At 41.5% G+C, this 27,474-nt stretch overlaps 1 protein-coding gene and 1 long non-coding RNA gene across 6 annotated transcripts in view; one reads left to right on the forward strand and one right to left on the reverse strand.

The window, feature by feature from the left end:
* The window catches only part of LOC122557146, a 49,187-nt gene extending 39,258 nt beyond the window's left edge, over positions 1–9,929 (reverse strand). Inside the window, exon 1 of the long non-coding RNA XR_006313754.1 lies at positions 9,858–9,929. This is a non-coding gene — a long non-coding RNA (uncharacterized LOC122557146). The remainder of the gene's footprint in view (positions 1–9,857) is intronic.
* pcdh11 (protocadherin 11) overlaps positions 1–27,474 on the forward strand; it is a 738,007-nt gene that overhangs the window by 700,168 nt on the left and 10,365 nt on the right. The gene's annotated exons all lie outside the window — the stretch shown is intronic.

The raw sequence follows: 27,474 nt of genomic DNA on the forward strand, positions 1-27,474 counted from the left end.
TCCACACTGAATCTCCAAAGAGCAACCCACCCAAATCCATTCTCCTACACCTCACACTACAGGCAATTTAGCATGGCCAATTAACCTAACCTGCACATCTTTGGACTGTGGGAGGAAACCCGAGCACCCAGAGGAAACCCACACAGACACGGAGAGAATGTGCAAACTCCACACAGACAGTTTCCCGAGGCAGGAATTGAACCCGGGTCTCTGGCACTGTGAGGTAGCAGTGCTAACCACTGTGCCAACATGCTGCCCCTAATTTGCTAGCGAAACCTGAGAATGTAACTTTTAAAAAAAAAGTTTTGTGATTTACATGTGAAAGAAGTGAAACTATCATGGTCATTCTAACAGATAAAAATCTCAACAAACAAGGTATTTTTCAATGTCTAGTTTCAGTTACTGTAATCATTTGCTATAAATTCTGTGTCTTACTATTGTGTCCTCCATAACCTCCTGATGAAGGAGTGGCACTTCGAAAGCTAGTGCTTCCAATTAAACCTATTGGACTATAACCTGGTGGTGTGTGATTTTTAACTTTGTACACCCCAGTCCAACACCGGCATCTCCAAATCATATATAATATTCATTTGTGGAGAGAGAAAGAAAGCTGGAATTAATGTTTTGAGTACAATGTGCCACTTCACAAAATCACAATTTTTTTATCGCGTACAAAGAGGCATGAAAGAATGAGGCTATTTAAATAATCATCTAATGTCCTGTTGAATGCCATGATTGAACCTGCCTACACCAGTACCTCTAGGCATTGCATCCAATTCCTAACTACTTGCTGCGAGAAGAAAATTTTTCTCACATCACATTTATTTCTTTTGAAAAGTAACTATTTGTGCTCTCTCATTCTCAATCCATTTATGACAAAGTATAGTTCTCCCTAGCTCATCCTCAGGTGCTTTTGAAGATTTCATCAAGGAAAAATAGTCAAAACTCTTCAAATCTATTCTCAAAATTTAAATTACTCATCACTAGAATCTTTCTTCTAACCCTCTCTCGCACTCTCTCCAATGCATTTATATTCTTTTCTAAAATGTGACACCCACATCTCTACCCAATACTCTAGCTGAGATCCAATTAGTGTCTTTTGTAAGTTCAGCATAACTTTGCTCCTTATTAATGAAGCCTGGGATTCTGTACACTTTATTAACTGTTTGCTGTATCTGTCCTGCCATCTTTAGTGACACATACAAATAGAACCATGACTGTATCCCCATGCACTTCCTTGAGGGCACACTTTTAGTTTATGCTGAATCTCCATTTTTTTTTCACCAAATTGTATCATTTTAAATTTTCTGCACTGAACTTCATCTGTGTGGCACGGTGGCTCAGTGGTTAACACTGCTGCCTCACAGTACCAGGGTCTCAGGTTTGATTCCAGCTTCGGGCGACTGTCTGTGTGGAGTTTGCACATTCTCCCCTGTGTGTGGGTTTGCTCTGGTTTCCTTCCACAGTCCAAAGGTGTGGGTCAGGTGAATTGGCCGTGCTAAATTGCCCATAATGTTAGGTACATTAGTCAGAGGGAAGTGGGTCTGGGTGGATTACTCTTCAGAGGGTTGGTGTGGACTTGTTGTGCTGAAGGACCAGTTTCTACACTGTAGGGAATGTAATCTAATCTGTCACCTGCCTGCACACTACACCAACTTGTCAATTTTATTTTGCAGGTCTTTCTGTATTTACTAGCACATGTATGAGGAGTAATCTGGAGAATTACTACTTTTGAGGTCCTGTTTGAAAAATCCTGCTCCCTAAATTCTGATTACAAGTCCAGATCCCACCACCCCTCACCCCTCCACCACCAGCAATGCTCCCTATGGCATTGGTACCAATGTGAACCATGCCCTCTAGCTGTTCACCATCACTTCTAAAGAATTGCCTGCAGCTGTTCTGTGACATCCTTGACCATGGAGACCATTAGTCATAAGGGCAGATATATGCTGTGAGATCATGACTAATCTGATAATGCTCGATTATACTTTCCTGCCTTTTCCCCAAAACACTTGATTGCCTTGCTGATTAAAACTCTGTTTGCCCAAGCCTTGAATAAAGTGAACAACCTAACCTTCACAGTCCTTGTTGTAAACAATTCCACAGATGACTACCGTATCAGAGAAGAAATTGTTCCTCATCTCTGTGATTGATCCCACACTCAAACAGAATTCTGTGGTCCTACATCTCCCTCAAGGGGAAGCAACCTTCAACACCCACCCTGTCAAATCCCCTAAGGATCTTCTATGTTTCAATAAGGTTGCCGTTGACTCTTCTAAACTACTATGATTACAGACCCAACCTCCTCATAAGGCAATCTTGCCACATCCGAAATCAATCATTCTCTCGACTACCTCCAATGACAGTATATCTTTCCTTAGATAAGTCATGCAAAACTGTTCAGTGTTCCAGTAGTGGTCTAACTAGTGCCTTATATAGTTTTAGCATAACTTCCTATTTTGACACTGTAATCTCTTTGAAATAAGATGAACATTCCATTTGCCTTCCCTTCCCTATTACTTGCAAGCTTTCATGATAGGTGGATGAATATTCCCACATCTCTGTGGTACACTTTCTCCAGTGTTGCTCCAGCTCTTTTGTTTTTCCTCCACTATATCCCAGCTATCAGGATTTTTCCCATTCTCTTAAACTGGCTGTATCTCTCCGTCAGGACTCCCATCCACCGTCTAAGGACCCCTTCTCCCACCTCCAACATACTCCATTCATTTGGGCACCCCGTGCCGGTCTGTTACCCGCCTTCAACCTCTATCTCCAACTGCTGCCATGACATTGACCAGCTCAACCTGTCCATCCCTCGCACCCACTCCAATTTCTCACCGTCACAAAGCACAGATCTCCACTCCAATCCCAACCTCACCATTAAAGCAGCAGAAAAGGGGATGGGGGCGCAGTGGTAATCTGGCGCACTGACCAGGCACCAACGCACAGACACCACCTCCCACTGCCCCCTCGACCATGACCTTACTGTCCATCACCAAACAATCATCTTCCAGAGCATCCACAATCTCATCACCTCAGGGGATCTCACATCCACAGCCTCTAACCTCAGTTCTGGAACCCCACACTGCCCGGTCCTACCTCCTACCCAAATTTCACAAGCCTGACTGTCCCAGTTGACCCATCGTCTCCACGTGCTCCTGCTCCACAAGACTTTGATATCATCCTGTCCCCCTTAGTCCAGGAAGAGTCCACATACATTCTGCACACCACCCATGCCTTTCATCTTCTCCATGGCTTTCATTTCCCTGACTCCCAATGCCTCATCTTCACCATGGACATCCAGTCCCTGTACACATCCATCCACAATGGCGAAGGCATCCAAGCCCTCCATTTCTTCCTCTACTGCCAACTCAACCAGTACCTCCACCAACACACTCATTCAATTGGTGGAACTGGTCCTCACCCACAACAACTTCTCTTCTGAATCATCCCACTTCCTTCAGACCAAAGGGAGAGCCATGAGGACCCGTATGGGCCACAGCTATGCCTGCCTTTTCGTTGTAAACACGGAACAGTCCATCTTCTGCAATTGCACTGGCACCATTCCCCACCTTTTCCTCTGCTGTATTGATGACTGTATCGGCGGCAAATCGTGCTCCACAGGGAGGTTGAACAGTTCATCAACTTCACTAACACCTTCCACCATGACCTCAAATTCAACTGGACCATCTCGGACACCTCCTCCCCTTCCTGGACATCTCTGTCTCCAGTGACTGACTCAACACGGACATTTATTTCAAACCCACCGACTCCCACAGCTACCTGGACTACATCGCCTCCCATCCCAACTCCTCCACCTCTGTTGTATCTACTCCCAGGAGGAGCAATTCTACTCCAGGATATCACTGCATTTTCCCCTTGCATGTGGTCAATAATGCTCTCCAACCCATCTCCTCCACTTCCCCTACCTCCACCTTGAACCCCACCCCTCCAACCACAACAAGAAAGAATGCCCCCCCGCTGTCCTAATGTTCCATCCCACTAATCTCCAGATACAGAGCATCATCCTTCACCATTTCTGCCACCTACAATCGGACCCCACCACCAGAGATATATTTCCCTCCACACGACAATCTGCATTCCATAGAGACCACTCCCTCCACGACTCCCTCATTAGGCCCCCCGCCCCCACCAATCAACTCTCCATTCCCGGCACCTTCCCCTGCCACCGCAAGAAGTGCAAGACTTGTGTCCACTCCTCCCTCCTCACCTCCATCCAAGGCCCCAAAGGATCCTTCCACATCTGGCTGAGATTTTACTGCACATCCAAACACCTCATTTACTGTGTCTGTTGTTGTCAATGTGGTCTCCTCTACATTAGGGAGACAGGATGCCAATTCGCAAAATGTTTCAGGGAACATCTCTGGGACACACACACCACATAACCCCATTGCCCTGTGGCCAACCACTTCAACTCACCCTCCCACTCCGTCAAGGACATGCAAGTCCTGGGCCTCCTACACCACCAAATCCAAGGCATCCGATAACTGGAGGAAGAACGCCTCATCTTCCTCCTTGGGACCTCCAACCACACTGCATCAACGCTGATGTCGCCAGTTTCATCATCTCCCCTCTCCCCATCTCATGCCAGATCCAATCCTCCAACTTGGCACCGTCCTCATGAACTGTCCTACCTGTCCATCTTCCTTCCCACTGACCTGCTCCACCCTCCCCTCCAACTTATCACCATCACCCCCCACCTCAATCAACCTATTTGCCTTCCCAGCTACCTTTCCCCCACACTCCTGTTTATCTCAGTCCCTTCCCCCCAACATTCCTGATGAAGAGCTTATGCCCGAAACGTTGATTCTCCTGCTCCTCAGATGCTGTGGTTTTCCAGCGCCACACGTTTTGACTCTATATCCCTCTGCAAGTTCTTCTGAAATCCTTACCACAGGCCCTGTACTGTCACCTTTGGGAGGGAACATGCTATGCTGCAGTCTTGTTAATGGCCACAGAAATTCCTGTCTGTTCCTCTAACTGATGAATTCTGTATCGCTAGTGTTCTCCCACTCACTTTCCTTTCCTCCTAATCAACTGGGCCATTTGTGGTGCCTTGGGCTTGGCATTTGCTGTACCTCTATGAGGAACCCATTACCTTAATCAGTATCCAGAACTGGAAACAAAGGTACTCCTGAAGTACCTGCATGGCTTGCTTTGCCCAGCAGTTACCCATTCCCTATCTGCTCACATGTCAGAACCCTGCTGTGTGACCACTTCACTGAACATTGTATCCATGTAGTTCTCTGCCTCAAGGATACACCACAGTGAATGCAGCCTCCCCTTTAGCTCAAAATCCTGTCACTTAAGCTTGTGCAAAATGTTGTGCTTCTGTCTCGGTCATTAGAAGTGAGCACACCTCCCTACATGCCGCAAGTTGGATATTTGAATTGGCCAGAGTCCCTTCCATGTCTTAATCTTACTTTTGTACCTTGTACGACAAATGTATTTTTCTTGTGCTGGTTGTTCTAAAGAAGAGACTGAAATGGAATTCCTAACAATAGTTATTCTTAAAGGAACATCTCCCCACCACTTCACTGAACTCCCTTAACAGCAAGCTTAACTACTTGCAATAAACCTTCGCCAAAGCATCTCTTTCCCCTCCACTTTGAATCAAATTCCCCAAACTCTCATTCTGTCTCGTCTCACTCTGGTGCTGTCAAACCATAGTCAGACTTCATTACTATTCCGGTTATGACTTGGAGGTGCCGGTGTTGGACTGGGGTGTACAAAGTTAAAAGTCACACAACACCAGGTTATAGTCCAACAGGTTTAATTGGAAGCACACTAGCTTTCGGAGCGTCGCTCCTTCATCAGGTACATCCGCTACCACCTGATGAAGGAGCGACGCTCCGAAAGCTAGTGTGCTTCCAATTAAACCTGTTGGACTATAACCTGGTGTTGTGTGACTTTTAACTTTATTCCGGTTATATTTGACTTTGAAACATTAACTCTCTTTCCCAATGTCGCAGAACCTGGTGAGTATTTCCAGCACTTCCTGGTCTTACTTTGGATTTCCAACATCTGCAATATTTTGCTTTTGTCTACACACGTTCACAAATACTTTGGAGTTTCTAAGAACATTGATAGTTTGTACAAATTATGCAAAAAGTATCAATTGCCTCATTTTCTGCCTGGGGATCCTGAAGTCTTGTGGACTCCATATTGAGTTCAATACCTTTAGGGCTTGAGCTCTCTGTCCTTACCCCAACACCCACTACCTGGCCCTGTTTGTCAGCCAATCACAGTATCCATTAATAGTTGTTCTTCCTCCTTTTAGCCAGATCATTATCCAATCTATGCCCAACTGCTCTTCTCTCTCTTTGATCTCTGTCCCCACCTACCATTTACTCCGTAACCCCTCCCCACCACCTTATCTTCTGCATATAAACCAACATTTTCCTAGATACCATCAATTCTGAGGAAGTGTCACTTGACCTGAAACATTAACTCTGATTTCTCTCCACATGTGCAGCCAGACTTGCTGAGCTTTTCCAGCAATTTCTGCTTTTGTATCAATTATCTGGAAATAGGGCATTTGTTTTAGACATCTTAGTAAATTAAAGTTTGTGTCATTCTGTACATTTTACAGACATGATTGGCATTAGAACTCATGGCTAACTTTAATGAGAGATTTGGGGCAAGTGTCATTTTTGATTAATTATAGCTTCACCTCTTAGACTGCATGTTCAAACAATACTCAGAGTTGAACACACAATTCAGCCTGCAACTCTGATATGGAGACCATGCTGGAATTGTAAAGTTGCGGGTCTTCAAATCATGGACTGCGTTATGGCATAGAAGGAAGACAATCAGCCCATTGCATCCATGCCAACTTTCTGGAATAAAGCAAAATAAAACCATTGTGAAGAAGGGTTATTGGACCAAAACGTTGTCTCTGCTTTCTCTCGAGCAGTTTCTGTTTTTGTCCTAGCTTTCTGGAAGACCAACTTACCTGGTCTCGCTTCCATGCTTTTTAACTGTAACTCTGCACTTCAGTTAATACTGGATCATAGAGAGAGAGACAACTGGTGGTAATTTAATCTGAGGATCACCACACCTCAGGCAAGGGGAGAGGTTCAGACGGAGAGTCCTTCATGGTAACCTCAGCTGGTGCAGGAATTGAACACACACATTGTTGGTGTTACTCAGCTTTGTAAACCCATCATTCAGCCAACTGAGTGAACTGATATCTTAAATATACAATTCTGTTTTGAAGGCTTGGCCAAATCTGACTCCACCTCACACTCAAACATAACATTCGTATCTATGCACACAGTCAAAAAAATATTTTTCCTCGTGACACCGTTGTTTCTTTTACCGGTCACCATAAAACATTATCTTTTTTTTTCAATCCTTTCATGAATAGAAACTGATTCTTACTATCTACTTTGCTCATAATCCCCTTGAATTTGAAAATCTGTAACAAATCTCCTCTCCCAGGAGAACAGTCACCATTTCTCCATGCTACCCATGTAGTTGAAGCTCTTCGTCCCTTCACTATTCTCATAAATCTTTTCATCACCCTCTCTAATGCTTTTACATCTTTCCAAAAGTGTGGAGTGCAGAATTGACACAATATTTTAATAGAAGCCAAAATAGAATTTTATGCAGGTTCATCATAATTTCCACACTTTTGTGTTTTTTGTCTTTATGGATAAAGCTTAGCATGTCATTAGCATCATTAACCTCTTTCTCGACCTTGGGATTCATCAACCCCAGCAGCAGAGCACAGTTAGCTGTGGATACAGCTGAGATCCATGTTAGGCTGGTTAGAAGATGGTTTTGACTCCTTGGAACATCTTCAAAGTTATTTTGGGATGTATTTGGCTCTCTAACTCTTCAGCACTTGTATCCCTTCAGTTCCCATGCCAACACTTGCCCTCCCTCCCCCTAGCACTTTATAGACCCATGCTATATAACATTCCATGCTATGGAAGGTATGATCAATAATGCTGCCAAGCAGCATTTGCTCAGTGATGCTCAATTTTAGTTCTGCCAGGGCCACTCAGCTCCTGATCTCATTACAGCCTCAGGATACTATTGTCGGCCCAACCATCTTCAGCTGCCTCTTAAATGACCTTCCCTCCATCATAAGGGATGTCCGCAAATGTTTGCACAATGTTCAGCACAATTCATGACTACACTGATACTGAAGCAGTCCATGTACAACTCCAACAAGATCTGGACAATATCCAGGTTTGGGCTGACAAGTGGCAAGTAAAATCCATATCTACAAATATCAGGCAATGACATCACAAATAAGAGACAGTCTAACCATTCGGTGGTGTTACCATCACTGAATACCCCACTATCAACATTCTTGGGGTTACCATTGACCAGAAACTCAACAGGATTCACCATATAGAGACAGTGGCTACAATAGCAGGTCAGAAGCTAGGAATACTGCAGTGAGTAGCTCACCTCCTGACCCCCTACAGCCTGTCCACTATCTACAAGGCACAAGTCAGGAGTGCGATGAATACTCCCTACTTGCCTGGATGGGTGCGACTATAAGAACACCCAAGAAGCTCAACATCGTTCAGGACAAAGCCGCCCACTTGATTGGCACCTCACCCACAACCCTCTCCCACTGACGCTCAGTAGCAGCAGTGAGTACCATCTACAAGATGCACTGCAGAAATTCACCAAAGCTCCTTAGACAACACTGATGAATACACAGCCACTTCCATCTAGAAGGACAAGAGCTGCAGATACATGGCAAAACCACCATCTGCAAGTTCCCCTCCAAGCCATTCACCATTCTGACTTGGAAATATATCACCATTCCTTCACTGTCACTGGGTCGAAATCCTGGAATTCCCACAGCATTGAGCATCCACCTACGGCACATAGACTGCAGCAGTTCAAGAAGGGAGCTCACCATCACCTGCTCAAAAGCAATGAGGGATGGCCATTATCCCCTCCTCACTGATCTCAAAACTCCGAGACCGAGGAATCAACTCCACCCTTGGCAATTAAATCCTCAGCTTCCTGACCCACAGATCACTATCAGTGAAGATAGACAACTGCACCTTCTCTATGATCACACTCAACACTGGGGGCCCCTAAAGATGCATTCACGGCCCCCTAGTGTACTCCCTGTACATCTACAACTGTGTTGCTAAATTCCAAATGAACACCATCTACAAGTTTGCCAATAACACCACTGTGGTAAGACGGATATCAAACAACGTCGAAGAGGTAGCGTGCAATGTCGTGGAGCAATAAAAACAGCTTCTCTGTCAATGTTGGCAAAACTAAAGAACTGATCATTGACTTCAGGAAGAAAGGAGGAGAACACACCCCAATCTACATCAATGTAGCGGAAGTTGAGAGGAATAACAATAATCAGTAACCTGTCCTGGACTTCCCACGTAGATAATCAAGAAACATAACAATGCCTCATCTTCCTCATGCAGCTCAGGAAATTTGGCATGTCTTTAAGGACCCTCACCAACATTTACAGATGCACCATGGAAAGAATATTGTCCGAGTACATAATGGCCCACTATGGCAACTGCTCTGCCCAGGACCATAAGAAACTACAGAAGGTGGTGTGCACGGCCCAGACCATCACAAAAGCCAACTTCCAATCCATGAACTCAATTTATGAGTCTCGTTGCTTTGGAAAGGCTGCCAACATCATCAAAGACCAACACCATCCCACCCCAGTAGTGCTATCCTCCAACAACTTCCATCAGGCAGAAGATACAGAAGCTTGAACATACGGACACACCAACAGGCTCAAGAAATGTTTCTTCGCTGCCATTATTAGACTGATGACTGGACTCTCTAATGGCAAATAACGCCGATCTTGCTAATATTGATCTTACCTCGCATACATCCTGTGCAGGGTGATCTTATTCAACCTTAGTCAGACCAAATTTCTCCCACCTTATAATCTGTATGATCTTGCTTCCAATATTCTGCCTGTTCAGCTTGCAAATAAAGCTTTTCACTATACTTAGTTGCATGTGACAATAAATCAACGAGGTAAAAACAATGACTGCAGATGCTGGAAACCAGATTCTGGATTAGTGGTGCTTGAAGAGCACAGCAGTTCAATCAAATCAAATCAATAAATTCTGGCCAGCCAGCAATGGCCATGTCCCATGAGTGAATAATAAATTGGCAACTCTTGCTCCCCAATCACACACAATGGCTCCTCATTCTCTCTAATGACAACTCAAACTTGATCAGAAGTCCCACAACACCAGGTTATAATCCAACAGGTTTATTTGAAATCACAAGTTATAAAGTCATAGAATCATAGAGATGTACAGCATGGAAACAAGTGATTTGTACTTGATTCATGGCTCTTTTACGGCCGGGAGTGTGGTGTTGGAAAAGCACAGCAGTTCAGGCAGCATCCGAGGAGCAGGAAAATCAATGTTTTGGGCAAAAGCCCTTCATCAGGAAGGCTCTTTTATGCCCATTCACTGCATACACTAATCAAAACCAATGAGCTATGTAGACTCAATGGCATGTTTGGAACTGGTCAGAAATGAAAAAAAGTCATCACAAGACCATGTTTGAAAAAAGAAACTGCTCTTTCTACAACCCTACACAAGTGTTAATTAGATAAATCATTAAAACATCAATAACAGAGGTTTCAAACACTTCACATCTCCTAATCTTTACAAATGAACATGAAGAATTTAACACCAATGAACACAGAGAAAAAAACAACTTCTAATGAGCTGCAAGTGTCAATCATGACATCATGAAGTATTCCTGCAGTTTCCAGGCATTACAATCTGAATGCATGTCATATTATATTTGTCATTTTACGATATATGTTCTACTAATAAAATGCATTAACAAAATAACAAGCCAAATGGCAAATTTATAAACATAAAATGTATATTTTTAACAAACAATTAACGCCTCAAGCATGCCTTAAGCCAATTATGACCTTTGAGTTTTTAAAAGTTTTTTCATTTTCCCATGTTATGTTGGTCCACTATGCCAAGATTTTTAGCCCAATTAGTTCGATATTGGAGGGCACTGTGCTGGAGACACTGTCAGACCAGAATAAGCTTCCAATCTTTAACAGCTGTTGAAAAGGGTAGGCCATCTTTGGACCGATTTCAACATTATGCTGTCAGAGTTGAACAATGTTCAAACACATCACACTATCTACTCACCCACTGTATGAAACAAGTTACAAAGAATAACTTGAGCCATGATACTGATTTAATGGGTTTCTTTGAGTTGATTGAATTGGTTTGAGAAACAGCACTCTTGGCTGTTCTCATGGTGATGTTCTACCAGGACTATTTTTAGAATGGCACAGTGACATTATTCGTTTCCTTTTGCTGCATCAATGGTGACAAGGAGAAGGCATTTCTTAAGTAATTGAAGTGAGGTCACTGGTATTCGATGTAAAATGGCGCCCTTGAGACCCAATAAAATCGATATAAAATGGCACCCTTGAAACCCAATAAAGCACAAGAAATAAGTTATTATTACAATGAGAAAAAAATAGTTTTAAACAACACTGAATAAAAAAAGGGACAACACAGAACAAGTTCACTCTGCTAGAATATGGGTGACCAACTGCTATATTTAAAGAAAAATAACTTGCAGCTTCTTATTGTGGGTATGGATTGCCTTTAACCTTTTGATGATTCTTGCACTGTACAACAGTTTGGAAGCATCTATTTGTTATATTATAAATTAAATCACTATAAATTCATTACTTCATTAATTAGATGACAGGAAAATGTCCAAATAAAATAGAAAGTGTTGGAAAACCTCAGCAGGTCTTGCAACATTTGTGGAGAGAAAGCAGAGTTAGCATTTTGAACCCAGTGACCTTTCTTTAGAAAAGGAATAGGAAAATGCTGATCAGACACTAGTTTAGTTGGTTAATACTTTATGCCTTAATTTGTGGCAATGTGTAAATTTGCTTTTATTAATACAAAAGATGTGTGTAACATGCATGAATATATCAAGAAAAATAATCCTTAAAATAAATATTAAAATGCAAAGTGAGGCTTCTGTTGCATCAGCAGGAACATTATTTGGGAGAGCAGACATTTAGCTCTACTCTGTTTCCCAATATGTAGCCCAATGCAATGGGATTTGGAAGTACCTCAGTCACTCGTCATAACTTTTGAATCACATTGAAGTAAATTTGAGAATATACATTGCAAATAAAATCTCCATGTAGGGTAAATTGGCACAAATTAAAATCATATTGAAATAATTTTGAAAATGAAAAGAAAAATGAGTACAGTCATTTTAATCTGCCACTTGTTTATGTTGATAAGACATGCTTGTGTATTTCTGATTTTGGTTTCTTTTTCCTCCTTCTTTCTCCTGAAGGTGTTGACTCCTTCATTTGGGGTAAAGGCCATGAGGGACTATTATCTCCTGGTACCTCATCATGTGGCTATTATTCATATGAGTCTCGCTAGTTAGTATCGCCAGCTGTGAAGGGTATCACAGTGAGATCAATCCTGTCCTCATCTGGCATCCACACATCAATGCATTGCCAAAAGGGATTGTTGTATAGCAAGTGGGAACCCTGGCCTAATTTGTTTTTGTGACCCAGGTGTGCTGTGGCTCTTCTGGGGTCCCTTGTGACACTTTGCTTAACACACAAAATGACTGGGATCTTCCCAGTCAATAGAACTTGGACAAGGTTTTTTTTATGTCTTGGTCATTGGAACTGTTCAGTACCTGCCAGTTGATTATCTCTCAAATAACCCTTTGCACATAAAAGCAGATGAAAAACATCTGAACATATAGTACTGGGCAAGTCTTGGAAATTGGGTTTCAGGTATGTAGTGACATTACAAAACACATCAAACAATCATCAACCCCTGATGAAGATTCATAACTCGAGGATTCTATCTTAGAAATGTTACTTTTCAAGGAGAAAACAGGATATGGTCGAAATAATGTTATTACCATCATAAGCAAGATGACAGTGCTTTACAATTCTGTCATGAGGTAGGAAGACAGCATTGTGACAAAAATTGGGAAGTCGAACATCATTTTGCAGTATTGGTGCTGTTTTAAGGTAAATTATTCAGAAAGTGTTTATTGCATAGGTCCATGAAAAGAATAACGATGAAAGATGGATATTAAATATAAGGAAAAGCAAGTTTCAAAATGGTGTTTATCAACAAACCTCAAAGAGGAGGTCAAAGGTACCTCCTTTGGGAACCTTTCAGCATTGTAATGGGAAGCTAGCATATATTTAGATTTCACATCATCAAGTAATCTGATTGTGTATTTAGTTTATTCCTTTAGGAACTTGATGCTTTCTTTGAAAATGCTTTGTAACTCTATTGAACAAAATGGACATTGCTGAGGAAGATAGTAAAATAATAATTGCAGTCACTGCTTCAATTCAGTAATTCAAGGTCCAATATTTAGACTTATGGCAGATTGCAGGTTTAAGATTTCACATTTGAGTAGTAAATCAGGTTAAAGTAAATTACATAGAACTAAACTTATAGCTGTCATAATGTTCAGTTTAATTTATTCTTTTGCCCAAAGACTTCGAAACAAAATAGGCCATTTGATCAATTGAGTCTGCTTTGCCAAACAACAAGACCATGGCTGAACTGATAATCCTCAACTTCACTTTCTTACCTTTTCCCCATAAACCTTACTTCCCTTAATGATTACAAATCTGTCTATCTCAGTCTTGAATATACTTGATAATCCAGCCTTCCGAGCCCTTTTTGGAAACAAATTCCACAGATTGACTACCTCTGTAACAACAAAAGCCCTCCGCGTTACTCTGATCCCTTACTCTGAGATTACGCCCTCTGATCCTAGATTCTCCCATTAGAGAAATAACCTCATGGCATCTTCCCTGTGGAGCCTTAAGTGATTCTTAGCTTGATCTTTAACTTCTCCTTTTAGGAAAATCCTTCTATTTCTGGGATCATCCCTCGTGAACCTTTGCAGGACTGCCTCCATTTTCAATATACATTTTCTTGGATAATGGACCCAAAACTGTTGTGTGTTCAGTTGGACGCGTGCCTTGTGGTGTGTTTATATTCCATTCTCTTTGAAGTGAAGGCCAACAGTCCATATTACTTTCTGAATTTGGATGCCGGCTTTTCGTGATTCATGCACAAGAATCCCCAAATTACTTTGTGCTGCAGTGTCCTGTAATCTCCCTCTATTTGATTAATTCCGAGGTTCTATTTTTCATTAAAAAGTGGATAACTTCACATTTTCCCATGTTAAAATTTATCTACCTCCTTAACCTGCTTGTGCTCCTTTGTACACTTATTGTATCATCGTCACTACTTGCTTCCCCGCCTAGTTTTATACTATCTGCCAACTAAGTTAGAGTGTATTCACTTCTGTTGTCTAAGTCATTGATATTGTAAATAATGGTGAGCCCTAAAACTGATCCCTATGCTTCTCCCTGTGTTACATCTGTGTAGCTGAGATTATCCAATCTGTAAGTAGCAAATTCTAGTTGTAAAGTTGGAAGGAATGCATAATAATAGGTTAATTCTTTTTGTTCTTATTCTATACATTGGTGGAATAGATAACTTAACACATTGGCTTGGCTTCTCCATTCTGAACAGTACAGATAATAACAGATTCTTCTGAGTCTATGTAAAGAAGGCATATTTTGTTCAACTTGGATTCAGATTTTGTATTTTCTACTCATTACTTGTATTTTGAAAGATCAAAGCTCATGGATATTATCAGCATAATATGTATAGGAAATAAGAACTGAATTGTTCACTGTATTTGCCCTAAGTGCAGCAGTGGAGACAACATTAGCCAGAAGCTGCTATAGTATTTATTTATTTAAAACAGTAATAAGTTTGATTTGCTGGAATCTTTCAGAGTGTAATTATAACATTGAAAAATAAACTCTTGTTTTATTTTGCACACGTTTTCAAACACTACTTGTTTTTGTCTGACTCTTTTTCTCATTCTTTCCCTTTGTTTTACTGAATTTATCACTATCCTTTACATCTCCAGTTGTCTGGATATACCAGTGTTCACAAATGTACTTTCTGTGCAAATCCTTGTGCCAGATTTTTGCCATCAAGTTAGAAAGCTCCAGTTAGGAAACTTTCTGACTTGGCAGATCAATTTCCATACGAAGGAATTTGGGTAATCCAAGATGGAGGATGGGATAAAAATTGTGGCTGCAGGAGCTGCTCCTTTTTTTGAGGTATGTTTGGTGTTGGAGGTTATTTTCTCGAATTCCAGGAGCAGCAATTACTATTTTATAAGCTGTTGCATTGTTTTGGAACTTTGGGTGAAAGAAGATCAGGACAATGGCACTTCTAAAAATAGGAAGAAAGACAAAAGGCAGCGGCCACATGGTCAGTGAGGGAGAGAGAGAAAGAAACCTACATTGCTAACTGACACAGCAGTGAATCTGCACAGTTACTAACTTTAATGTTTGAGTTCATGTATCTCTGAACATTGGTGTGCATCTAGGAAAAACTAACAAATAGTGAAATTTACAGCTGACCTTGGATGAACCAGTGTGGGCAAGCTCACAGCACGGGAACAGATAAGTGCATAGTTTTTAACATGTAACCTTGATGTAAGTCTACAGTAGTGATTAGAGTAGGTTCTATCTTGATTGTATGTTTTATTGAGATCTGTCTCTTGATTAAATTTTAAAAACATAAACCATAAGTACTAACTTAACCTGGGGCACAGTTTTTTAGAGCAAAAAGACAGTGCTATTTTCTGGGTCTGTAGATTGTGAAAGGGCAAAGATGGCCTTTCATTGAGTGATATGCTCTTCCTGTCAGATGTGGGAGTTTAGGGAGAGTTTCCATGTAACTGATGATTATGTCTGCAGGAAGTGTCTTTGGTTGTGAATCCTATCAAATTGCATGGATTGGTTGGAGTGGCAGTTAGAGGCAACGAGGAATTTACAAGAACTAGGTGCTGTGATGGAGGCAGTTATAGGGAGGGAGAAAAGCAACAGATACAGTCAGATGGATGGGTTAACTCAAGGAAATGTAGGAGGGGCAGGAGTGTTCTGTGGCTATCCCCATTTCAAACAAATATTTCAAACAAACATAGAGGGTGATGGACTCACAGGGGAATGTAACGTGAACAGCCAAGTTTCTGGCATTGAGACTGGCTGTAATGTAATGAGGGGTACATTGGTTTCCAAGCAATCGATTGTGTTAGGGGACACACTAGTTAGAGGCACAGATAGATGTTTCTGATCAGAATGGTGTGGTGTCTCCCTGATGCCAGGATCAAGAATGTCTCAGAGAGGATGCAGAATGTTCTCAAAGTGGAGAGGGACCAGAAGGAGGTCATTGTCCACAGTGGAACCAATGATACAGAAATGGAAAATGATGAGATTCTGAAGGGAGAGTATAGAAAGTCAGGCAGGAATTTACAAAGGAGGTCCTCAAGGGTAGTGATATCTGGATTACACACAATGCTATGAGCTAGTGAGGGTAGGAATAGAAGGATAGAGAAGATGAATGAGTGGCTGTGAAGCTGGTGCAGGGCAACAGGGTTCACATTTTTGGATGATTTGGAGGGGGGTGGGTGGTGGGACCCAGGGAAATAGTGAAGAAAGACATCAATCTGAGACTGGTACAGCTGGGAAAAGGAGCAAGTTAAAGTCAAGGCAGGCAGAAGCAAAGCAGAGAACAAGTTGGACTGATAAATTAAACTTCAATGCAGGAGGCCTAACACCAAAGGCAGATGAACTCAGGACATGGTGAGGAACGTGGGACTGGGATATCATAGCCATTACAGAAATGTGGCTCACGGATGGACAGGACTGGCAGCTTAATATTACAGGACACAAATGCTACAGGAAGGACAGGAAGGGAGGCAAGCGAGGAGGGTCGGGGTTTTGATAAGGGATTGCATTATTGCTGTACTCAGGGAGGATATTATTGGGAATACATGCAGGGAAGTTATTTGGGTGGAACTGAGAAATAAGAAAGGGCTGATCACCTTAGTGGGATTGTATTATAAACCCCTAATACTAAGCGGGAATTTGAGGAAAAATATTGTAAGGAGATCTCAGCTATCTGCAATAATAATAGGGTGGTTATGGTAGGGGATTTTAACTTTGCAAACATAGACTGGGACTGCCATAGTGTTAACGGTTTTTATTGGAGAGGAATTTGTTAAGTGTGTACAAGAAAATTTTCTGATTCAATAAGTGGATGTACCTACTAGAGAAGGTGCAAAACTTGACCTACTCTTGGGAAATAAGGCAGGGCAGATTACTGAGGTGTCAGTGGAGGAGCATTTTGGAACCAGCGACCATAATTCTATTAGTTTAAAATAGTGATAGAAGAGGATAGACCAGATCCAAAGGTTGAAGTTCTAAATTGGAGAAAGGCCAATTTTGATGGTATGAGGCAAGAACTTTCAAAAACTGTTTGGGGGCAGATTTTCAGAGGTAAAGGGACGGCTGGAAAATGGAAAGCCTTCAGAAATGAGATAACGAGAGTCGAGAGAAAGTATATTCCTGTCAGGGTGAAAGGGAAGGCTGGTAGGTATAGGGAATGCTGGATGACTAAAGAAATTGAGGGTTTAGTTCAGAAAAAGAAGAAAGCATATGTCAGGTATAGACAGGATAGATCGAGTAAATCCTTAGAAGAGTTTAAAGGCAGTAGGAGTATACCTAAGAGGGAAATCAGGAGGGGAAAAAGGGGACATAAGATAGCTTTGGCAAATAGAATTAAGGAGACTCCAAAGAGTTTTTACAAATACAATAAGGACAAAAGATAATGAGGGCGAGAAGAGGGCCCCTCAAAGATCAGCAAGGTGGCCTTTGTGTGGAGCCGCAGGAGATGGGACAGATACTAAATGAATATTTTGCATCAGTATTTACTGTGGAAAAGGATATGGAAGATATGGAATGTAGGGAAAAAATAGTGTCGGGGGATGAGCTGAGAATAGTTCACAGGTCGGCACAACATCGAGGGCCGAAGGGCCTGTTCTGTGCTGTATTGTTCTATGTTCTAGATGGTGATATCTTTAAAAATGTCCATATTACAGAGGATGAAGTGCGGGATGTCTTGAACCACATAAAAGTGGATAAATCCCCAGGACCTGATCAGGTATACCCTAGGACTCTCTGGGAAGCCAGGAAAGTGGTTGCGGGGCCTCTTACTGAGTTATTTGTATCATCGATAGTCACAGATGAGGTGCCAGAAGACTGGAGGTAGGCTAACGTGATGCCACTATTTAAGAAAGGTGGTAAGGGCAAGCCAGGGAACTATAGACCAGTGAGCCTGATGTCGGGTGGTGGGCAAGTTGTTGGAGGGAAACCTGATGGACAGGATGCACATGTATTTGGAAAGGCAAGGACTAATTAGGAATAGTCAATATGGCATTGTGCGTGGAAAATCACGTCTCACAAACTTGATTGAATTTCTTGAAGAATTAACAAAGAGGATTGATGAGGGCAGAGCAGTAGATGTGATCTATATGGACTTCAATCAGGCATTTTACAAGGTTCCCCATGGGAGACTAGTGAGCAAGGTTAGATCTCATGGAATACAAGGAGAACTCGCCATTTGGATACAGAACTGGCTCAAAGGTAGAAGACAGAGGATGGTGGTGGAAGGTTGTTTTTCAGACTGAAGACCCGTGTCCAGTGGAGTGCCACAAGGATTGGTGCTGGGTCCACTACGTTTCATCAGTTATATGAATGATTTGGAGCATAAGAGGTATAGTTAGTAAGTTTGTTGATGACACCAAAATGGTGCTGGGTCCACTATGTTTCATCATTTATATAAATGATTTGGAGCATAAGAGGTATAGTTAGTAAGTTTGTTGATGACACCAAAATTGGAGGTGTCGTGGACAAGAAAAAGGGTACCTCAGATTAAAATGGGATCTTGATCAGATGGGCCAATGGGCTGAGAAGTAGTAGATGGAGTTTAATTTAGATGAATGTGAGTTGCTACATTTTGGGAAAGCAAATCTTAGCAGGACTTATACACTTAATGGTAAGGTCCTGGGGAGTGTTGCTGAACAAAGAGACCTTGGAGTGCAGGTTCATAGCTCCTGGAAAGTGGAGTCACAGGTAGATAGAATAGTGAAGAAGGCGTTTGGTATGCTTTCCTTTATTGGTCAGAGTATTGAGCACAGGAGTTGGGAGGTCGTGTTCTGGCTGTATAGGACATTGGTTAGGTCACTGTTCGAATATTGCGTGCAATTCTGGTCTCCTTCCTATCGGAAAAATGTTGTGAAACTTGAAAGGGTTCAGAAAAGATTTACAAGGATGTTACCAGGGTTAGAGGATTTGAGCTAAAGGGAGAGGCTAGGGCTGTTTTCCCTGGAGCGTCGGAGGCTGAGGGGTGACCATATAGAGGTTTATAAAATCATGAGGGGCGTGGATAGGGTAAATGGGCAAGGTCTTTTCCCTTGGGCTGCGGATCCAGAGCTAGAGGGCGAAGGTTTAGGATGGGAGCGGAAAGATGAAAGAGACCTGAGAGGCAACTTTTTTCACTCAGAGGGTGGTACGTGTATGGAATGAGTTGCTAGAGTAAGTGGTGGAGGCTAGTACAATTGCAACATTTAAAATGCATCTAGATGGGTATATGAATAGGAAGGGTTTAGAGGGATATGGGCCATGTATTGGCAGGTGGGAATATATTGGGTTGGGATATCTGGTCGGCATGGACGGGTTGTACCAAAGGATCTGTTTCTGTGCTGTAATCTCTATGACTCTATATGTGGGCAAACAAAGTGGCTCAGGCAGTTTAGTGGTTAAAAAGGAAATGAACCTGAGTCGGGTGGCAGAAGAGAAAAGGAATGTGTAAAAAATGAACCAGGAAGCCAGAATGCCTTAGGTGGATTATGGGGTTAGAAGGAAGGACAGGGATTGAAGTCAACATGGCTTAATCAGTGATATTAGACCCGTCTGGTTCTGGGCAGGAGAAGTTGAGGTTTGGAAGCTGTGACTGGGAAGATAGGAACAATATCCAACAAAGCAATGTGTGAGACTAACTGGTGATTGTGACATTGAAGATGGTTCCTCAGCCCTATAGAATATAGTGCAAAGTTTGAATACAGAGTCATAGTTTTCAGCTAAGTTGTGGCAAATTTTAAAAAGAGAGGAAAATGAATTATTGCTCTCAAAGGGTCATGAATCTGTGGAACTGATTGCCCCAGTATGGTTGAAGGCCAGGGATCTGAGTAAGCTTGAGGAGATAGACTCGTTTTTAATCAGTAACGGCTTAAATGGTTATGGGAACAGGCAGGAAAGTGCAATTGAGACTGAAATGGGATCAGCAGTGATTGAATTAAATAGCAGAACATCCTCAAGGGGCTGAGTTGTCACCTCCTACTCCTAGTTCTTATGTTCTCGAATGTTCTTGTAAAATTTGTAGTGAAGTTTCAATTAGCATGTGAAGGAAAGTGGAATGTTGTGGTCCTTTGCCTTTGAAACTTCTCTTTCTTCCAGATAATTGCTTATTTTCTGATGAAGTAAAGCTATTCTGAGCATGGTGTGGGGTCTCAATCACAGAAAGGAAAAGATCATTTTAGTGAATGACAAAACATGCTCAAGGGGGTGAATCTGTGCCTGCTTCCATTTGATGTGCTTAGAATGGGATCAGTGTGATTTCATTGAACTTGTTTCATGGTACAATGTAATTCACTGCTGAATGACTAAAGAGGAGTTTCATCAAGACAAAAACAATTTTTCATGCAGCACCAGTCACGAGTTTCTGTTTCGTTTACAACCCCTATTTTGTAGGCTGTCTGTCTCAACCAGTCTGGATTAGTTGGCTAATTGCAACATAGCCTTTGCAGTCAGTGATATTCAAGAAATGTCTTTAAATTCTCACAGGTTCGCTTTTGATCAATCTCTACAATTGCTTAAAATTTGGTAAAATTGAATGAAATAATATACTAATTCCCGATTTATTGAGGCGATATGTTTACACTGCTGCAGTTATGTAATTCTGAATTCTTATAAGTATAAGACTTTACAATATGAAAAAACTATTTGTTTGAAAAATTTAGTATTTAGCAATCTGGTTGTAAACGTCTTCATAGTTTTCAAAAGAGGATGTATTTTTGGGAGATAATTTTGTTTTGCAAAGTTAACGATATTTATCTAAATGTGGACCACATGACAAGGTTTTGTTGACAGACGAAAACAAGACATCATTTTCTCAATAGCAATTATATTGCAAACACCTCAGCCTTACAGCAATATCAAGTCCCTGAAGGAATGGGTAACCCTTTCTGTCTGACTTCCCCCAAATACTGTTTACCAAAGTATTTCAATGTTCTATCTCCGCTCTCAAAATTAATAACTTGCTTTGGAGCAGTTACTTTCTGAGAAAAGCCAGCATTCATTCATACTATATAATGTTACTGTAGTTTTGAGCACTGCAATCAGAGCTTCGATACACAGACTATGTGTGTGTGTATCCTGACGTCCAATCTTGTGAAATTCAACCGCAATAATTTAGCGTGGTGTCTTAAGGTTGCCGTTTATCCCCCACCCTCCAATGTGTACTTAGTTTTAATCCTAGTGTGTTGCTTTCTAGATAGCACCAAATGAACAAATGTTAATTTTTTTTACATTGTTTCTTCACTTGTAAAATTCTGCTTCTGTTACATGTTTTCCTTGTACACATGTATATTCCATGTACAGAACTTCAATAGATATGATTCCTGCTTCTGTTTCTGTGTCCTATTTTTTCTTTCCAAACTATCAAAATTCTAGGAGAAAGTGAGGATTGCAGATGCTGGCAATTCAGATGGGTGGCATGGTGGCTCAGTGGTTAGTACTGCTGTTTCAAAGCTCCAGGGGCCCAGGTTCAATTCCACTGTCAGAATACTGTCTGTGTGGAATTTGAACATTCTCCCTGTGCCTACATGGGTTTGCTCTGGTTTCCTCCCACAATCCAAAGATGTGCAGGCCAGATGAATTGGCAATGCTAAATTCCCCATAGTGTTAAGTGCATTAGTCAGGGGTAAACATACAGAAATGGGTCTTGGTGGGTTAGTCTTTGGAGGGTCAGTGTGGACTTACTAGGCCAAATGGCCTGTTTCCACACTGTAGGGAATGTAATCTTTGGGGGCACTTGTTGTGCAGTGGTAGTGTGCCTACCTCTGAGCTAGGATGCCTGAGTTCAAGCCTATCTGCTCCAGAGGTATGTAACAATAAGCTTGAACAGATTGATTAGAAAATATCATTATATTCCAGAGCTTGAATTTAACTTCCATCAGCTGCAGTTGGTTAGATTTGAACCCATGTCTTAGACCTTCTGGATTACTAGTGGTGCCACCACTTCAACACCGTTTGCCCAAATGGCCCTTCCTTTTGTGAAGTTAGAAATCATTTGCCAGCCAAAAATAAAGACCATAAGACATAGGAGCAGAAATTAGGCCATTCAGCCCATTGAGTCTGCTCCACCATCTGATCATGGCTGATAAGTTTCTCAACCCCATTCTCCCACTTTCTCCTTGTAACTCTGGATCCCCTTGGTACTCAAGAACCTATCTATGTCAGTCTTAAACATACTCAATGACTGGCCTCCACAGCCTTCTGTAGCAATGAATTCTGTATGCACATGGATAGCAGTGAGTTGAGGGGTGCGTAGGTTAAGTTACTATATTTTACATTAGGATTCAATCTTGGCACAACATCATGGGCCAAAGGGCCTGTTCTGTGCTGTACTTTTCTACATTCTATTTTCTAATTCCATCAATTCACCACACTCTGGCTGAAGAGGTTTATCCTTATCTCCGTTCTTAAAGGTCCTCCCCTTACTCTAAGGTTGGGCCCTCGGGTTCTAGTCTCTCCTACCAATGGAAACATCTTCACAACATCTAGTCTGTCCAGGCCGTTCAGTATTCTGTGTGTTTCAATTAGATCTCCCCTTATCCTTCTAAACTCCATCAAGTATAGACACAGAGTCCTCAAACATTCATGTTAACCTTTTCATTCCTGGGACCATTCTTGTAAACCTCCTTTGAACACAGTCCAGGGCCAGGAGAAATTCCTGACATATGGACCCAAAACTGCACACAATACTCTAAATGTGGTCTGACCAGAGCCTTATTGAGCCTCAGAAGTACTTGACTGCTTTTATATTCAAGTCTTCTCAAAATAAGTGGCATCATTGCATTTGCTTTCTTAACTACTGACTCAACCTGCAAGTTTACCTTGAGAGAATCCTGGGCTAGAACTCCCAAGTCTATTTGCACTTCAGACTTCTGAATTTTGTCCCCATTTAGAAAATTTTCCATGCCACTATTCAATCTTACCAAAGTGTATATCTTCACACTTGCCCATGTTGTACTCCACCTGCCACTTCTTTGCCCAATCTACGAACATGTCCCAATCCTCCTGCATCCTCCCCGCCTCCTCAATGCTACCTGTCCCTCTACTGATCTTTGTATCATTGGCAATCGCAGCCAGAGTGCCCACAGTTCCTTCATCTAGATCATTACTACATCAAGTGACTGAAGCATAATGAACTATGTCCATTCTAAATTATTTCCATTGTGTGCCACCTCTTCATTTGGTGAATGTTAACTTTAACATTCTTTTAAGGGCACTTTAAATTGAGGGGACTGTGAGCAGACTGAATACTCACTTCTGGGTTGGTGCATGGTGGTGCATACACTGTACTTACAGTTGCATTGATTATGATCAGAAATGTTCCATCTCTTGAAGCCACGTTGCCTAGGTAAGATGAAAACTAAGGCAATAAAATGCGAGAGTACTCTTCTGTGTTTTTCAGGAAATAAAAGCTGCTCCTGGAAATTATGTTTATCAGAATTGAATATTTTATCAGCTAACTCATTTTCCTTTAAAATTAACAATTTGCATGAAGACTATTATATTAGCATACACTACAACTTTCCTACAGAATAACTCCTTAAGCTAGAGAAGACACATTAATTTGTAAGTAATTCATGAGCTCAATGATTTCAAGTTTTCTTAGCTCCCAGTTAGTTTATGATTCCTTTGTTGACAGGTTTGAAACTGTTCCCTCTTCTTTGCAACCTGTGTCTCTCTCCGACTGCTATGAAGCCTCCCTTTGTCTCCCACTCCACTCGTGGCATCCCACGCCCCATCAATCACAATCTTCCTCCATCTCCATTGCATCCTGCAGCCCCCTTGTAGAATTCTATTTCCCCCCAAGACCTTCTCCCTCCACTGTCTCTCCCCACCTAACCTAACTGTTTCATCCTGGCACCATCACCCTATTTATGAAGATGTGTTTTCTCTCATTAATTGCACTGAGTGAATTTTTGTGCATGATTTGGGGACTATTGGGCAGATTCACCCACTGTAATTGAGTAATGTGAACATTGATGTGGAGAGAGGTCAGTTTTATTCTAAAGTCTGATGCCAATTGTGCCTTTCTTGATGTGTTTCGGCAAAGATCAACCATAATTCTGTATTTGAACCTTGAATATTCTTGTTTTGAGTGACTCAGCAACTTATGGAATAAGCTCAGTAAGTCATCAGAGAGTGCAGGAAGAAATCTGAGCATCTTTCAGATTAGTAAATAAATGTTTTAATTCATTGTGCTTTTAAATTGATAAATCTTAGTAACTTTGAATTTAGAAAGTCAATAATTCCTTAAATTTAATTTCAAGTTTATTTTGTAAGGATGATATAATAGGACATATGTTTAAATGCGCGGTTGTAATATTATTTCCATATGTGTGTGTGGAGTGGGGAGAAGGTGGAAAGGGTGATGGAGGAGCTTGTGGTAAGTAGGTGACCTGCCAAAGGCCCTGTGGAATTTGAAGTTTGATGGGGAGATTAGGCACTTTGAATTGCACATAATGAAAATGTATTAGATCAGTGCTTCTCAACCTGTGAGACCCCAAAAACTGAAAGGCTACCAATGAAATACAACCCCAGTCTTACCACCAATGATTACGTAATATCTCATTTAGTTTCTTATTGTTTAGCAATACTTATGATCAGCAAAATCACTGCAATTTTTAATGTACTTTAAACTTGTCAATTATAGATTAATACAATATAAAAATGTCTGTAAATGTAAAAACTTGGAAAACTGTTTTTTTCATGGTGGAGCCAGTGTTTTTTGGCAAAATGGTTGGTGGCACTTGCGTTACAAAAAGGTTGAGAACTACAGTATTCAGGTAAATTGGAGGAACTAGATGTCAGATGGATGACTGAAAGTGCGTTGAGGAGGTTGAGTGTCTGGGGACAGAATCTTTGAAGAAGTGGGATGGAGCAGATGCTTTCAGGGAAAGTTGCTTGGAATGCTGCCAAATCACGTGTTCCTCAGACAAGCATACAACATTCGGGAGCCTGGATTTACCAAGCCCCCTACTCTTCGAGGTAATGTTTAGAATACCTGAGCATTCAAAGTTACAGTTTTAAAGCTTTCAAATATTTAAGGTTCCAGCCCACGACCTTGGAGAAGGTTATTTGGCCACCCGTCGGAGTGCACTTGAAATATTGCTTTGTCATCATTAGTCTTTTCGATTGAAGCTGTGGCATTTGAAAATTTGTTGCAGTTTCTTAAAGGGAATAATAGTGAGCAATGCTTGAAATAAACTTCCATGTTGCTGCCTGACTCTTCATTTGTATGCAACTTACAGGGAACATTATCAGCTATCTTCTTGACTCAGAGCTGAAAATTTGTAGGTTTGTTTTGGGACTCTAATCTTTTAAGACCATAAGAAATGGAAAAGGAGTATGCCATTCTGCCACTCAAGCCTGCTCTGTCTTTCAATAGGATCATGGTTGATACGGCATTCCTCATGACCACTTTCTTGCCCTTTCCCTTTCACCCTTGATTCCTGCACTGATCAAGAATTTATCGATCTCAGCGTTAAACGTGCACAAGACTCTGCCCTCACAGCTCTCTGTGGCAAGGAGTTCCAAAGACTCATAACCTGCTGAAAGAAGAAATTCTTCCTCACCTCAGTCTTAAATTGATGCCCTTTCATTCTGAGACTACCCCCTCTGGTCCTAGTCTCTCCCAAGAGGAGAAACATCCTCTCAGCATTTATCCTGTCAAGCCCCCTATGAATCCAATATGTTTCAATGAGATCACCTTCTTCCAAACTGCTGTGACTAGAGTCACAACCTGTTTAATCTTTGCTATTAGACAATTCCTTCATACCAGGGATCATCCAAATGAATTCCAAATGTGGTAGTAAAAGCACCCTGTACAGTTGCAGTGAGACTTCCCTACTCTCGTACTCCAATCTCTAGAAATAAGGGCCAACATTTCATTAGCCTTCTAATTACCTGCTGCACCTGTGTACTAGCTTTCTGTGTTTCATGCTCAAGTACCCCCAGTCCATTTGCATAGTGGCTCCCTGCAGTTTCTCTCAACTTAAGTAATACTCTGTTCTTTTGCTCTTTCTTCCAAAATTGTACTCCCTTTACATTTTCCTACATTATAGTCCATTGGCTAAGTTTTTTTCCCCACCTATTTAACTTATCAATATTTCTCTGTAAACTGTTTGCATCCCACTCACAATTTGCTTTTCTGCCTGTTTTAGTAATGTTTGAAAATTTGGTTAAAGCACATTCACTTCCTTCCTCCAAGTCATTAACATATTGTAAACAGGTGTGCTCCCAGCACTGATCACTGTGGAACCAACCTGAAAAAAAACATATCCACATTCACTATTCTGCTTGATTAGATTATGATTTCCCAATGTTCTTCTATTCCTTCCTTACTAATTGATTCCAATACTTTCCTAATAATAGATGTTGGACTAATCGGTATATAATTATCGCCTTTTGTCTCCCTCACTTTTTGAACAGGTATATAACATTAATAGTTTTCCAATCCTCTGATACTCCTCCAAAAACCAATGGTATTTGGAAAATTACAACCAATGTCCATAATCTCTGTAGCCTCAAGAGAAAGACTTTGTGGAGTGCCTCAGAGATGGATTCTTAGAGCAGCTGGTGCTGGAGCCGACCAGGGAGAAGGCAATTCTGGATCTGGTATTGTGTAACGAACCAGAATTGGTCAGAGATCTCGAAGTGAAGGAGCCATTGGGAAGTAGTGACCATAATACAATAAGCTTCAATCTGCAATTTGAGAGGGAGAGGGTACAGTCGGAAGTGACAGTACTTCTGTTAAATAAAGGGAATTATGGAGCTATGAGGGAGGAGCTGGCCAAAGTTCAATGGTGCAATACCTTAGCAGGGAAGACCGTGGAGGAACAATGGCCCTCCTCCCTACCTTTTATCTTAGCCTGCTGGACACACTTTCCTCATTCCTGAAGAAGGGCTTATGCCCAAAACGTCAATTCTCCTGTTCCTTGGATGCTGCCTGACCTGCTGCGCTTTTCCAGCAACACATTTTCACTCCTGTGTTCTCTGTCTATGCCATGATGTTTAGACTGATTCTAATCTAAAAAGTGAGATAACGGAGTTTTACATGAATTCATGCAGTTTTTGAGCTCCGAGTTCTACATGAATGCATGCAGTTTTTGAGCAAAGTACAATGTAACCCTGCAAGTACAAAT

The sequence above is a fragment of the Chiloscyllium plagiosum genome, chromosome 15 (genome assembly GCF_004010195.1).
Source record: "Chiloscyllium plagiosum isolate BGI_BamShark_2017 chromosome 15, ASM401019v2, whole genome shotgun sequence".
NCBI lineage: Eukaryota > Metazoa > Chordata > Chondrichthyes > Orectolobiformes > Hemiscylliidae > Chiloscyllium > Chiloscyllium plagiosum.